Source organism: Myxine glutinosa, chromosome 14, assembly GCF_964187855.1.
Source record: "Myxine glutinosa chromosome 14, kmMyxGlut1.1, whole genome shotgun sequence".
Taxonomy (NCBI): Eukaryota; Metazoa; Chordata; class Myxini; order Myxiniformes; family Myxinidae; genus Myxine; species Myxine glutinosa.
Window position 1 is genome coordinate 30,404,113 of NC_136274.1, and position 14,013 is coordinate 30,418,125.

Genomic DNA, 14,013 nt, shown 5'->3' on the forward strand with positions numbered 1-14,013 from the left:
CGTCTATATCTCCAAAACCGCTGAATGGAAAAAATTGAGACATGGCTCATTGTAAAGAACTCTCCATGGGGAATAAAATATGTTAATGATGATGTCATACATGCTCCCATTATGACGTCATAATTCGACAAGTACAAAACTTCATCCGATCAAGATGAAATTTATTGAGCATAATCTAGGATTAAATTAGTTTAGAAAAAAAAATGATGACGTCATCGGTCACATGGTTCGGCCGCCATATTTGTTTTAACACAAAAGCCTTAAAAAACCACTGAAAATCCATCCTGGCGAGGGTTTGCAATCTCTGATTGCTCTTTTTCTTCCTATTACTTGCAAAATCGAAGATTTTTCAAGTATATTGGTCGGTTGCGTTTGTGGTTCTGTCTGTCTGTCTGTTTGTTTGTTTGTCACCGGCCTACAGGTCACAATTCTAAACAGATCATCACGAAACTTCACTAAGTTGTATAGGTCGCTCCAATTGAGAAGCCTATTGATTTTGAGGTCAAAGGTCAAAGGTCATCTGGAGGTCAAATTTCTAAAATCGCCATTTTAAATCTGATTGACTTGAAAATTGAATAGCATTTGTATATTGAGTCACTAAATTGGGGAATGAACTTTTTTGAGGTAAAAAGGTCAAAGGTCAACTCAAGGGCGAACTTCCAAAATCATCAATTGAAATCTGAAAAACCATCAATTTTCATCCGATTGAATTGACAATTGAACAGCATTTGCACATTGTCACTAAATAGGGAAACCAACTATTTTTGAGGTCAAAAGGTCAAAGGTCAACTCAAGGTCAAACTTCAGAAATCTTGAATTTTCATCTGAAAACCCATCAATTTTCGTGCAATTGACTTGAAAATTGAACAGCATTTGTATAGTGCCTCAATTAATTGGGAAACCAACTATTTTTGAGGTCAAAAGGTCAAAGGTCAACTCAAGGTCAAACTTCTAAAATGATCATTTTTCATCTGAAAAATCGTCACTTTTCATCCTGTTGACCCGAGCTATGATCAAGATCGTCAATTTTCATCTTGATGAAATGGACAATTTTCTGTATCAATGGAAAACTTTTGGGGGAGGGGGGAGATTTTGCAAGTATCGTGCTCCGCATGATGTCTTCTTGTTTGTTTGTTTATTTAAGCCCTTGTTCATTTGTAAACAAACAAATGTTTATTTGTTTGTTTACATAATTTCGTCTTCTTGTCGAAAACTTAAAAAACTACTGAACCAAATCCAACCAAATTTTGCATGTCGCCTCAGGGTACCTCAAGTATGGTTTCTGTCAGGGCAGCATATCTGGGGCATGTCGTTCAATGTGGGGGGAAGACCCCATTGTTCTCTATGTAAATGGTATTGTATAGCGCCCCTGGTGCTAGCCAGTACTACAAATCATCTTTTATAAAGAAAGTTTTTAAAACGTTATGGTGATGTTGAAATCTGAGTGAGAATAATTTGAAATTTTCAAAATGTTTCATTTCAATCATTTTAAGCGAAGGTTCAAACAAAAGAATCCAACACTGACTTTCGCAGTGAAGCAGAAGTTATTTTTGCTCACACTATATCCAGATATAAGTAACAAGGATGTCAATGAAGGTGATGTTAGGTATATCAATTTCAATAGCAATTCAAAGGTCAGATACACTACATGACCAAAAGTATGCGGACACCCGAACACACATCTCATTCCAAAATTATGGGCATTTACATGGGGTTGGTCCCCCCCCCCCCCCCCACCCTTTGCTGCTATAACAGCCTCCACTCTTCTGGGAAGGCTTTTCACTAGATGTTGGAACATTGCTGCGGGGATTTGCTTCCATTCAGCCACAAGAGCATTAGTGCGTCGGGTACTGATGTTGGGCGAATCGGCCTGGCTCGCAGTCGGCGTTCCAATTCATCCCAAAGGTGTTCGATGGGGTTGAGCTCAGGGCTCTGTGCATGCCAGTCAAGTTCTTCCACACCGATCTCAACAAACCATTTCTGTATGGACCTCACTTTGTGCATGGGGCCATTGTCATGCTGAAACAGGAAAAGGCCTTCCCCAAACTGTTGCCACAAAGTTGGAAGCACACAATCGTCTAGATTTAGAATGTCATTGTATGCTGTAGCGTTAAGATTTCTCTTCACTGGAACTAAAGGGCCGAGCCTGAACCATGAAAAAATGTCCCAGACCATTATTCCTCCTTCACCAAACTTTACAGTTGGCACCTTGCATTTGGGCAGGTAGCGTTCTCCTGGCATCCGCCAAACCCAGATTCATCTGTCAGACTGCGAGATGGTGAAGCATGATTCATCACTCCAGAGAACGTGTTTCCACTGCTCCAGCGTCCAATGGCGACAAGCTTTACACCACTCCAGCTGACGCTTGGCATTGCGCATGGTGATCTTAGGCTTGTGTGCGGCTGCTCAGCAATGGAAACCCATTTCATGAAGCTCCCGACGAACATTTGTTGTGCTGATGTTGCTTCCAGAGGCAGTTTGGAACTCGGTAGTGAGTGTTGCAACCGAGGACAGACGATTTTTACAAGCTACACGCTTCAGCACTCGGCGCTCCCGTTCTGTGAGCTTGTGTGGCCTACCACTTCGCGGCTGAGCTGTTGTTGCTCCAAGACGTTTCCACGTCACAATAACAGCACTTACAGTTGACCGGGGCAGCTCTAGCAGGGCAGTAATTTGACGAACTGAGTTGTTGGAAAGGTGGCATCCTATGACGGTGCCACGTTGAAAGTCACTGAGCTCTACAGTATGGCCCATTCTACTGCCAATGTTTGTCTATGGATATTGCATGGCTGTGTGCTTGATTATATATACCTGTTAGCAATGAGTGTGGCTGAAATAGCCGAATCCACTAATTAGAAGGGGTGTCCGCATACTTTTGGTCATGTCGTGTATATACGGCTATAATTATGTTATTAATTTTAACATGCAGATATGCAGAGCACATATGCAGATAAGTTAAGTAACTAATAATTCTGATTTTAATGTCACTATAAATCATTCTGACTCATGAAAAACTGATGAAAGAAGTTTAAACAAGTTAACAATATGCATAATACAGTTTTGTTGAAATCTGAGTGAGAATAATTCGAAATTTTCAAAATGCTTCATTTCACTCAATTTAAACGGAGGTTCATACCAAAGCAAACAACTGGGGTGTGTTCAGTTACTAAGCAGCTAACAAGTGCTTGCTAAGCCAGCCATCCCTTATTAACGGTTTTGAATGGAGTGCTTGCTTGAGTGATGAAACCACTTGGCGAGCTCTCCATAAGAAACTTGGTAACTGAACACACCCCAGAGCTTCGCAGCGAAACAGAAGTGATTTCTTTTCTAGCACCATATATAAGCAGCTAGTTTGGTTGATGAAGAAGGGTTGCAGGATTGTAAACATACTTGCCTCTAAGCTGTCTCGACCCAGCTATAAACTGGGTTCTAATCTCGAACCAGCTATAAACCGTCATCACGGTGTTTCACAGGCAGGGTGATTCATCAATGTGTGTGCCACCATGTGTGCCGTCATCACGGTGTTTCATTGGGAGATTTCGCGGGATCTTGCTGGCGACGGCACGGTTTTTCGAAGCTGTACACGTCCTCCACGTTTTCGAAGTTAAGTAATTGTTCACAATTGTATTTTTGTCGAAACTGTATTTATCTTTCGGTGTGTGTACCTATAGTGTGTCCCTAGGAAGATTATCGGTGTTAATCTTTCATAATTTAATCGTTTCTGTTTACCCGCATGTGCGGCCTTGTAGCCTGAGGCTTCCCCCGTCGAAGGATGTTCACTTAAGCTCTTTCCTTCGCTGTTTTTGCTCGGTTCTTAGATTTTTCCCTTCTCCCCCGAACTTCCCTGAACATCTACTCTTTGTCTAACGTTTAACCCCCCCCCCCCCCCCCCAAAAACAAAACAAAAACAAAAACAAACAAACATTTATTTCCCTTTCTCCACATGTGCTGTTGTGTCATCGTGTGCTTGTGTCCACGTGTGCTGTCTCGCCCCACCCCCATTATCTCCTTGCCTTACACCTTTTGCCCTGTTCACGTGACTCGTGGTTATCCCTCGGCTCCCTCTCCGCATTGGTATTTTGTGAATATAAGATTGTTCTTCACGGTTCTGTTTAAATATGTTTAAACTTTCCCCTGCAGTGTTTTATTCAGTGGTATATTACAACACGTTGTTTTTCTTCCTATTTAAAAGGTTCTTTTCAATTTCCTCTTCAACTCAAGCCACTTCAAAAAAAAATTCAATCTTTTATAATTCTTTCTCACGACATGCTCTAAATTCACATTCATTCCACCCCTCCTCTATCGTTCTTAAACGGATCGCTAACTTGAAAATCACAATACACCCAATTTGTTATAAATGTTCGTCTTTCATTAATCATCCACTTTATAAACTCCCCCCTTGCCCCTCCCCTCCTAAACTCCCCCCCTGCCACTCCACTCCTAAACTCCCCCCTCGCCTCGCCTCTCCCCTTCAAAACTCCCCCCAACCCCTCCCCTTCAAATCTCCTCCCCCCCCCCCCCACCATCCCTCTCCAATTCTCCCCCTCCCTCCTCCTCCTCAAAGCTGCCTCGTCCCCACTTCATCTCCCTTCTATCTCATACCTCCACCTCCCCCAGCCTTCTACTTTCCTCTGCCCTCCCCCCTCAAACAACCCCTCACTGTTCCTCATCCCATCACCATCAAACCTTTCGTCCTCCTCATCCTTCCCTTTCCTGTAACTCTTCTGTAATCTCTGACACACTATCAACTGCTCTCCCTACCTCCCCCTCTCATCCTTCATCTGACCCTACCCCTCCCCTGTCCTGTCCTGCACCCGATGCTCCCCCTCTCTCATTAACGGTATGGACCTCAAACACCCGGGGCCTTCGCTCAAACCTGATTGATCTCTCCATTCAGGTTGCTTCTGACAATCCAGACTTGATCTGCTTAACAGAAACTTTCTCCTTCAAGATGTCTCTGATTCCTTAATATCTCTTCCTGGTTACTCCCTCCTCCGGTATGATAGACCTGAGCCTCGTCCTGGTGGTGGGGTTGCTATCTTTATCAAAAACTCTCTTCCTCACTCTCCTTGCACTGCCCTCTCTCCACCCTAACCCCAGGAGTACCTCTGGCTACGGCTTCCTCTCTGCTCCCACCTTTTGTTCATATGTGTTCTGTACCGTCCTCCAAACAGTGATGACTCCATTTACATTTCGCTGTCTGACAACATGGACCAACTTCTATCAACTCATCCAAACTCTCTCTTCCTCATATGTGGCGACTTCAACTGTCATCATGCCAGCTGGCTGGGTGTGGGTTCCTCTCTCACCAGCCATGGCACCTCTGCAAAGGACTTCTGCGACTCATTGGGACTGACACAATCTGTCAATTTCCTGACCGGGATCTCAGTCAATGGAGTATCTTCTCTTCTAGACTTGGTTATGACAAACTTTCCTGCAAATGTCTGCTGCTCTTCTTCTGCTCCAATCGGTTCTTCTGATCATGTGCTTGATAAAGTGGACATCTCTCTGGCCATTCTCAGAGAGCCTCCTCAGTGCTGACGAGTCTGGCATTTCACTCAGGCTGAAAGGCACTGTCTGCAAGCAGCCATCAATCATCTGGACTTGTCTTCCATCTCCACTGCCTCTGACATCAATTCTTCCTGGGAATTCTTCCAAAGCAAAATGCTCTCTCTCATGCACAGATTTATCCCATCTCGTCTTCAGTTGTCTTATCCTGCCTCCCGTCCATGGTACACTGAATCTTGTGGTGAGGCAGTGGTCTTGTGGTCTTGTCTTGCCCTGAAACAACTTGCCTTTGCCTCTTGGAAGGCAAATCCAACTGAAGGCAATCTCAGTTCCTTCCACCAAGCTCAGAACAAGTGTGTGTCTACCCTCAGGAGTGCCAGGAAGCACTATCTCTCCACACTCAAGAATGAACTCTCAAACCTGTCTCCTTCCTCCAAATCCTGGTGGCGTCTGGTCAAATCCGTTTCTGGTGTTTGTTCCCCCTCCATCCCCTCCCTTACCTCAAATGGCTACACAGTTGACACCGCACGTGACAAAGCCGAATGCCTCAACTCTGTGTTTGCCTCAAAATCCTGTGTCCCAAACCCATCCCTCTCTGTTCCCACCTTACCCAGTCGAACCCAACTGCTCCTGGACTCTGTGTCCTTCCCTCCTCACAAGGTGGAGAAGTTTTTGTCAAACCTCATCTCTGATTCTGCAACTGGACCAGACGGCATCAGCCCACGGGTCCTAAAATCCTGCTCTGCCGCTCTATCTCACCCTCTCTCTGTTCTTTTCATCCTCTCTTTTGCTCAAGGTCATCTGCCAGCATCTTGGAAATCAGCAAACATTACCACTTTACACAAAAAATGTGCAAAAACAGATCCTTGCAACTACAGACCAATCAGCCTTCTCACAATTATCAGCAAAATCATGGAATCCGTCATTGCTTCAGATATCAAATCCTTCCTCTTCTCCAATGGCTTGATCTCTGATCATCAATTTGGATTCAGACCAGGTTATTCTACTCTGGACATGTTGCTTCTGCTGTCTCAACAATGGATGGAAGTCCTCAATGCCAAACAGGAAATCAGAGCTGTCTCCCTTGACATATCACGTGCCTTCGATATGGTCTGGCACCCAGCTCTGCTCACCAAACTCTCCTCCTATGGTATCCATGGAAATCTCCACGCATGGCTTGTTTACTTCCTCTCTGGTCGTAGTCAACGTGTGGCCCTGAATGGATTTCTCTCATCTCCCCTTCCTGTTCTGGCTTGAGTTCCCCAAGGTAGTGTTCTGGGCCCTGTGCTTTTTCTGGTCTTCATCAATGATCTCTCCGACTCTCTGGAAAATCCTCTCTATCTCTTTGCTGATGACTCCACTCTCTGCCACTCCATTCCTCATTCCTCAGATCGGCAGTCTGTCGCCTCCTGTAGACTGTAATACGCGATCACTCTCTCCATGCCCTCCTGTGTCTGGGACAAGACCGCCCCCAAACCCTCCTAGCTTGCATCCGTGTCCAGGGTAAACGTCCCGTCATCGGTGGGGTAAGCTAGAACGGGTGCGGATGTCAAACACCACTTCAATGCTAGGAAGGCCTCATTGCACTCCCGTGTCCAATTAAACCTTGCCCTCTTCTCCATAAGCTTCTCTTCTCCTTCTGAAGGGGCCTGGCTATCTCCGCAAATTTTGCCACAAAGCGCCTGTAATAGGAGCAGAGTCCCAAAACCCCCCGTACCTCTTTGATTTTACGAGGTGCGGGCCACTCCTCTACTGCGGTAATTTTTCCTGGGTCTGTTTTTACCCCCTCGCGACTTATGACATGACCTAGATAGGCCACCTCCTTGGTGAACAAGGTGCATTTGGCCGGACTCAATTTCAACCCTGCCTGTCTGAGGCACCCAAACACCTGGTCCAAATTAGCTCTGGCCTGGGGAAATGTTTTAGTGTGTACCAGGACAGCATCCAGGTACACCAGGCATGACTGCCATGGCATGCCGCCCAGCACACGCTCCCTCAATCATTCAAAGGTGGCGGAGGCGTTACACAAACCAACCGGCATCACAGTGAACTGATGCAGCCCCTTACCTGTGGAAAATGCCGTTTTCTCCTTCCCTGCCTTATCCATCTCCCCCTTGCCAATACCCACTCTTAAGGTCCAAGGCTCAGAACCAATTTGAGCCCGCAACGGCATCGAGGGTATCGTCAATTCTAGGCAGGGGATATGAGTCCTTGAGTGTCACATTGTTCAGTTGGCAATAGTCCATGCAAAACTGTGCGGTCCCATCTTTCTTTTTAACCAACACAACCGGTGACATCCAAGGACTTCCCGAGGACTCAATGATACCCGCACTGAGCATTTTGTCTACCTGCTCATCAGCTTCCTCCCTCTTGCTCCAAGGGAGCCGTCGGGCGGGCTGACGAATAGGCCAGGCCCCACCGGTGTGGATCTGATGTTTCACCAGGCCCGTACGTCCAATGTCCCCGGAGGACAAGGAGAAGATGTCCAAATGAGTTTCGATTAATTTGTGTAAGGCCTCCCGCTGGGTCTCCTCCAACTCTACACTACTCCGGTTTACCATCTCGCAAATGGGATCGGGCCAATTCCTATGAGTTTCTAGAGACTCCCTCTGGGACCGACTTGGCTGGATGTTCTCGTCCCTCACCTCCGCGACTTCGCTAACTGGGGTGCAGCCGGCTATCTTTGTGCCCCGTCCTATAGTGCGTGGTTCTGTACTAATATTAATTACCCGGACGGCCACCCCTGGCCCGTCCGTTTTTACGAGGGTACGGCCCGTGACTAAGCCCGGGACGGACTGTCCTGCCATCGGTTCGACCAGACTGCAGGACTCCGCCATTGGACTGGAAGTATTGCCTTGGCCCGGGGGAATGGTCACAGCCTCAGAAGCCTCCAGCTCCGTCCCTTCAGCCATGCTCACACCCTCTAATAGCAGCTCATCTACTCCGACCTGCAGGATCCCCCGACACAAATCGATTTTGCAACCGCTGGCAGTCAACAAGTTCAATCCGATTAGGCATGGGTCGCACACCTCCGCCACCCAAACTTCTATCCTTCTTTTAACCGACCCCAACTAGAGGGTCACAAAACCATGTCCTATGATGGTCCTACCCCAGTAACCAAATGCAAACTATGATTTTCCAGACACCGGATATTATCCCAACCGTCCGCACTCGAATCAAGGACCACAGGGCTGATGTTAGTGGCGCTTGCTCCTGTGTCCACTACCGCGTCTACCCCCACGCCGGCAATTTTGCATCTAATTGTCAAGCTACCAATGACAATTTGGCCACAATAAATGACCTGTCGCATCAATGAGGGCTCTTTACCATCCTTCTTTGCCGAACACGGCCCTGCATGTTCGACACCTATTAGTTTCCCGGGGCCTGGTGGGGGGGGGGGGGGGGGGTGGGGGGAGGGGTGTTTGGGGTCGGCTAATCCGATCCATGCGGGGCGGAGTTGGTGGTCCCAGGTGCCGGGATCCATCACTGCATGGGGCTCTGCAGTCCCACGCACAATGACCCAACCGGCCATAGTTATAACACCTCACCTGGTAAGGTGCGTACTCCGAAATTCCGAAATACCCCCCCTGTAGATCCGAGTTGGGGTATTTGGTGGTGGCCTTCGACGTATCATCGCTGGAGCCGCCTGCCATGGTCCAGACCCCGCTAATTGCTGGTCCACTAGCCTCCGGACCATGTCCTCCAGGTCCGGGCCCCTTTTAGGGGCGGACCCTCTTAGGGACCCGTCACTGGGTACGGGGGTTCCCTGCCTCACCGCTACCGGGTGGCGCTTGCCCCCCCCCCCCCGGGCCAGGGGTCTCACCCCTTCCCAACGGTAGGATTTTTATTTTGTCTTTCTCCATACAATAAAATGAAGGTGCAAATGTTGGCTGCAAATATCTCGACTTTTGCAATCACCATGGAGATAAAAATCCATAGTCATATAGAAAACAAAGTAACTTAGACACTAAAATAATTTCCCCTTTAGAATCTTTACAATAGGGAAGTTCCATGTGACATCATCGTCTTAGTCACGTGACCGCTTGGGTGGCAAAACATTGCTTCTGCCACCATACGTAATGGCGGCAATTTGAAACTCGTCTCTTATTGCCCCCTACACGATGGTAAAGAGTTGTTGTGCTGTCGGATGTACAGCCCGATTTCATAAGGGATCGGGCTTGTCATTCTACCGTTTTCCGGACGACACAACGCTAGAACGACTGTGGAAAGTGGCGCTGAGTAGGAAAGATTGGGAGCCGACCCCACACGGCTACGTCTGCAGCCATCACTTCGTCACCGGGAATACACCCGTGTTGCATTTATTCTGCTTTAATTTCACAAGTATGTGATATCTTCAGTATGATGAGGTATTTTGTAATTAACAATAACATGCGTATATTCCGACAGAAAATTGCACCGATTTTAAACACATCCGACCGACAAAGGTGCCATACCCACGCTGGGATTTCCGCGATGTCAACGGAAACAAAGGGTAAAGGGAGGTAACTACACTCGCATTTTGATTTATTTGCAGGCAGAAGAAGTTTTGATCCAACCCACCCAGATTATGTTCCAACTATATTCAGCAATTCTACTCCATTCGCACAGGAGAAAATAGCCAAAAGCATGGACAGGTGAGAAGTAGCCTTGACTTTTGTAAATATTGTGTAATTTTGTAGATCTAGGCCTAAATGAAATTGTTTTGACTCTAAACCTAAAATACATTAGAATCTAATTTGAAGAGTCTGCATTGTCTGTTTTAATTTGCAATAATGGAAAATACAAGAGATTATTCTGTACCTGCATAGTCTATTTAAATATTCCTGGAAGCAACTTTGTAGAAATTTAGTATTGAGTTTAAAATTGTTCAAATTTATACAAGGTAACTAATTTGGATGCCAAACAAATAGACCTTTGAAATACACTTGTCAATTAATTTATTATATCAAATCGCAAATGCCTACTTTTCCTCAGCAGTTTTTAGGTAGAGCCTTATTTTAATTTCATAGATTAATTTCTTAACCACACTATATCGTATCTATAGTACATGAATTTCATCTTATATTAATTATAGATACAATAACGTGCAAGAGCGACATGGGAAGCGAGAGGAGTCCATGAAGAGGCGAATAGCAGCCAGTGCTCTCATGGTACTCACTCACCCAGAGGATGATGTCGAAGATGTTTATGATGAAACTTGCACATCTGTGGCATGCCAAACAGAATTGACCATGAAGGACATCAGCGAGTTGGAAACAAGATCTTCCTTTGACTTCAATTCATTGAAAAAGGAAAATGAAGAGTATGTGAAAAGCATTAACAAATTGTCTGTAAGTGGGAAAAGCTTTCAGGTTGATGAGAAGAAGGTTTTGTTCTGCACCGGTTTGCCTAATTTTGCGACTTTAATGTGCCTCTTGGAGATACTGTATCCATGTGTGAAAGATTTTCAATCTAGGATTTTGACAAATTTCCAGCAGCTGATGATTGTATTCATGAGACTGCGACTGAATTTAAAGGGTGAAGATCTTGCATACAGATTTGGCGTTAGTCCTTCTACTATATCTAGAATTTTCAGGAAGTGGATTCATGTTTTGTACATAAGACTGAGACCCTTGATAAGATGGCCTACTCATGCTGAACTGAGGTGTACCCTGCCATTAGGGTTCCGGAGATGTTTCAGGAATTGTGTGTGCATTTTGGACTGTTCAGAGGTGTTTATTGAAAAACCGTCCGATTATAAAGCTCGAGCGCAGACTTGGAGCAGCTACAAACAGCACAACACTGTTAAGTTTCTTATAGCAATTACCCCCCAAGGTAGTATTTCTTACATTTCCAAAGGATGGGGTGGACGTGTCTCAGACAAATATATCACAGAAAACTGTGGAATCCTGAATAATTTTATACCTGGGGGTGTTATTCCAGCAGACCGATGATTCACTATTGAAGATTCTGTTGCATTTATTGTGCCGAATTGAAAATTCCAGCATTCACTGAATGAATATATGAATGATCGTTTTAAGGCCATTTTCCCCGCTAGAGCGGGCCTTGCGGGCTCCATGAGCTCATGGTTCCCTGTTTGAGGCAATGTTTTTTATGGACGGATGCCCTTCCTGTGCCAACCCTTGGTTGCCTCTTACAATGCGCAGGGATACGGTGTACCTATTCTAAATCGGGGTACACACCGTGATCATTCATCCCAGCAAGCTGGTACTCAATTTGCCGACCTCGGAAGGATAACAGGCTGAGTCAACCCCCCTGGCGTTAATTCAGCGATCGACCGGGATTCGAACTCAGGATCATAGGATCCCAAGCCGGCACCATAACCGCTAAGCCAACACCAGGCAATTCACGAAGGGGAGAAAACAGCTATCACGACGAGAAGTTGATGAAACACGAGAAATTGCTCATGTTCGCATTCATGTTGAGCGCGTGATCGGACAGTGGAAACAAAAGTACACCATGATGGAAGGACCAATACCTATCTCTTTAGTATGTGGTGATGCAGAAGATGATGTAAACATTGTTGACAAAATGGCTGTTGTGTGTGCTACTTTATGCAATATGTGTCCATCTGTTGTACCCTTTGATTGATGAAATAATATATGCATGATATTCTCTCTGGCACATCAAAACATAACACTGTTTACAAAATATCAATTATCTATATAATAATACCGTAAGGACTCGACTTTGTTATCCCTTTTACGCCGCACCCAGTGACCCAATGCCCACGGCACTAATGGATTTACGATCTACGAACCGCGCTCTTTGTTTATCACGTACAGTCATACTCGAAAAATCTGAATTAGCCGACGTTGGGGCCCAAAAGCATCCGATTAACTGCCGATACGACGCCATCTTACGACGCCATCGTATTGGCGTCTGCTGGGCGAAGGCGAAGCGAGCCGTCCGCTGATTGGACAGTCGAGTGGTGTGAACATGGGTGGTGTGAACCAAATTGTCTTTTTATTCCCTTGAACATTTTAAATTAGGATATATAAGGAAACGTCTTTATCGTCATTTTAATAAAGTTCAATGGAGTGATGTTGCGATACTCGGGGTGCGTTGCATAAATCCTCGTAACTCAGAGAGGTGTAGCAGGTGGCGAGACGTAAGGAAGCTTAGAGATAACGAGCTGAAAACAGACGAACGATATGTCAATCTCTTTCTACACCGAACGGAAATAAAAGTATGAGAGCAGGAAGGCATGGCCTGAGCACTTCGAGCAGAGAGGACTGATTGGACTTAACTTAAAGAGAAAAAATTGGAGCTTAACGTTAGAAGAAGATCCCATGAGCGCTCCCCTATGCCATCCATAATGGTACACTCTATCCATACACCACATCCTCCCTTCCGTGGATGTTCCACGGGTTTCGGCTCGTCTATATAATAATAGCGTAAGGACTCGACTTTGTTATCCCTTTTACGCCGCACCCAGTGACCCGATGCCCACGGCACTAATGGATTTACGATCTACGAACCACGCTCTTTGTTTATCACGTACAGACATACTCGAAAAATCTGAATTAGCCGACGTTGGGGCCCAAAAGCATCCGATTAACTGCCGATACGACGCCATCTTACGACGCCATCGTATTGGCGTCTGCTGGGCGAAGGCGAAGCAAGCCGTCCGCTGATTGGACAGGCGAAGGCGACAGCAAGCCGTCCACTGAGTGGACAATCCCAGAGTGGTGCTATGCCGATTCCTATTACAAATCCATTCATTTTTCAAAAGTATATCGTAGCGTTGTCATTTAAGTAGATTGCAATAAATACGTTGTTCATATACGTACTCTTCATTCTCATCTTTCTTCCTAACTCTTACTCGGACAAGCAAATCCCCTATGCCATCCATAATGGTACACTCTATCCATACACCACATCCTCCCTTCCGTGGATGTTCCACGGGTTTTGGCTAGTTATTATTATTAATGTTCAACATATCAAACTTCTTTCAGCATTAAACTGACCAGATACATATTTCATTATGTTCTGTCAAACCTTTTATGTAATATCAAGGTGGTCTGAAAATGTAGCATTTCATTTTGAAACTTTTTCTTTACCAAGACTTGTTGAACATGAAAATTAATAAATATTATTGGTTCTATAATTGACACTTTTCAGTTCTTGTTCTCTGTTTGCAAGGCAAAGATAAACAACACACAACACAACAACACAACACAACACAAATAAAACTGAGCCATTGTTTACTGATTTTTAGTCTCTGAATATATTTTCATATCATTTGAAAAATAAAAACAAAAATTACAACAGCAAGTAGTCTATCTAAAGTACTCAATTCTCAACAAGATATCTCTACCTTTGACTCACCTTTGCTGTCAGCACTCGGATGCTGTTATCAGTCCTAACACAAAGCACATCTGACACGAAACCAGCTACAAAATATTTATTAGCATCCAGGCTCTTGTATGCCCGAAGCGTCTCGCGGGTGCAAGGACTAACAGTGCTGTCAATGAAAAAGTTGTATATGTCCGGGTAGGAAAC

General features: G+C 45.3%; 1 long non-coding RNA gene across 1 annotated transcript in view; it reads left to right on the forward strand.

Moving 5' to 3' along the window:
• The window catches only part of LOC144888871 (uncharacterized), a 15,452-nt gene extending 1,836 nt beyond the window's left edge, over positions 1-13,616 (forward strand). Inside the window, exons 2-3 of the long non-coding RNA XR_013621434.1 lie at positions 10,043-10,142; positions 10,583-13,616. This is a non-coding gene — a long non-coding RNA (uncharacterized LOC144888871). The remainder of the gene's footprint in view (positions 1-10,042; positions 10,143-10,582) is intronic.
• The last annotated feature ends 397 nt before the right edge of the window (positions 13,617-14,013 follow it).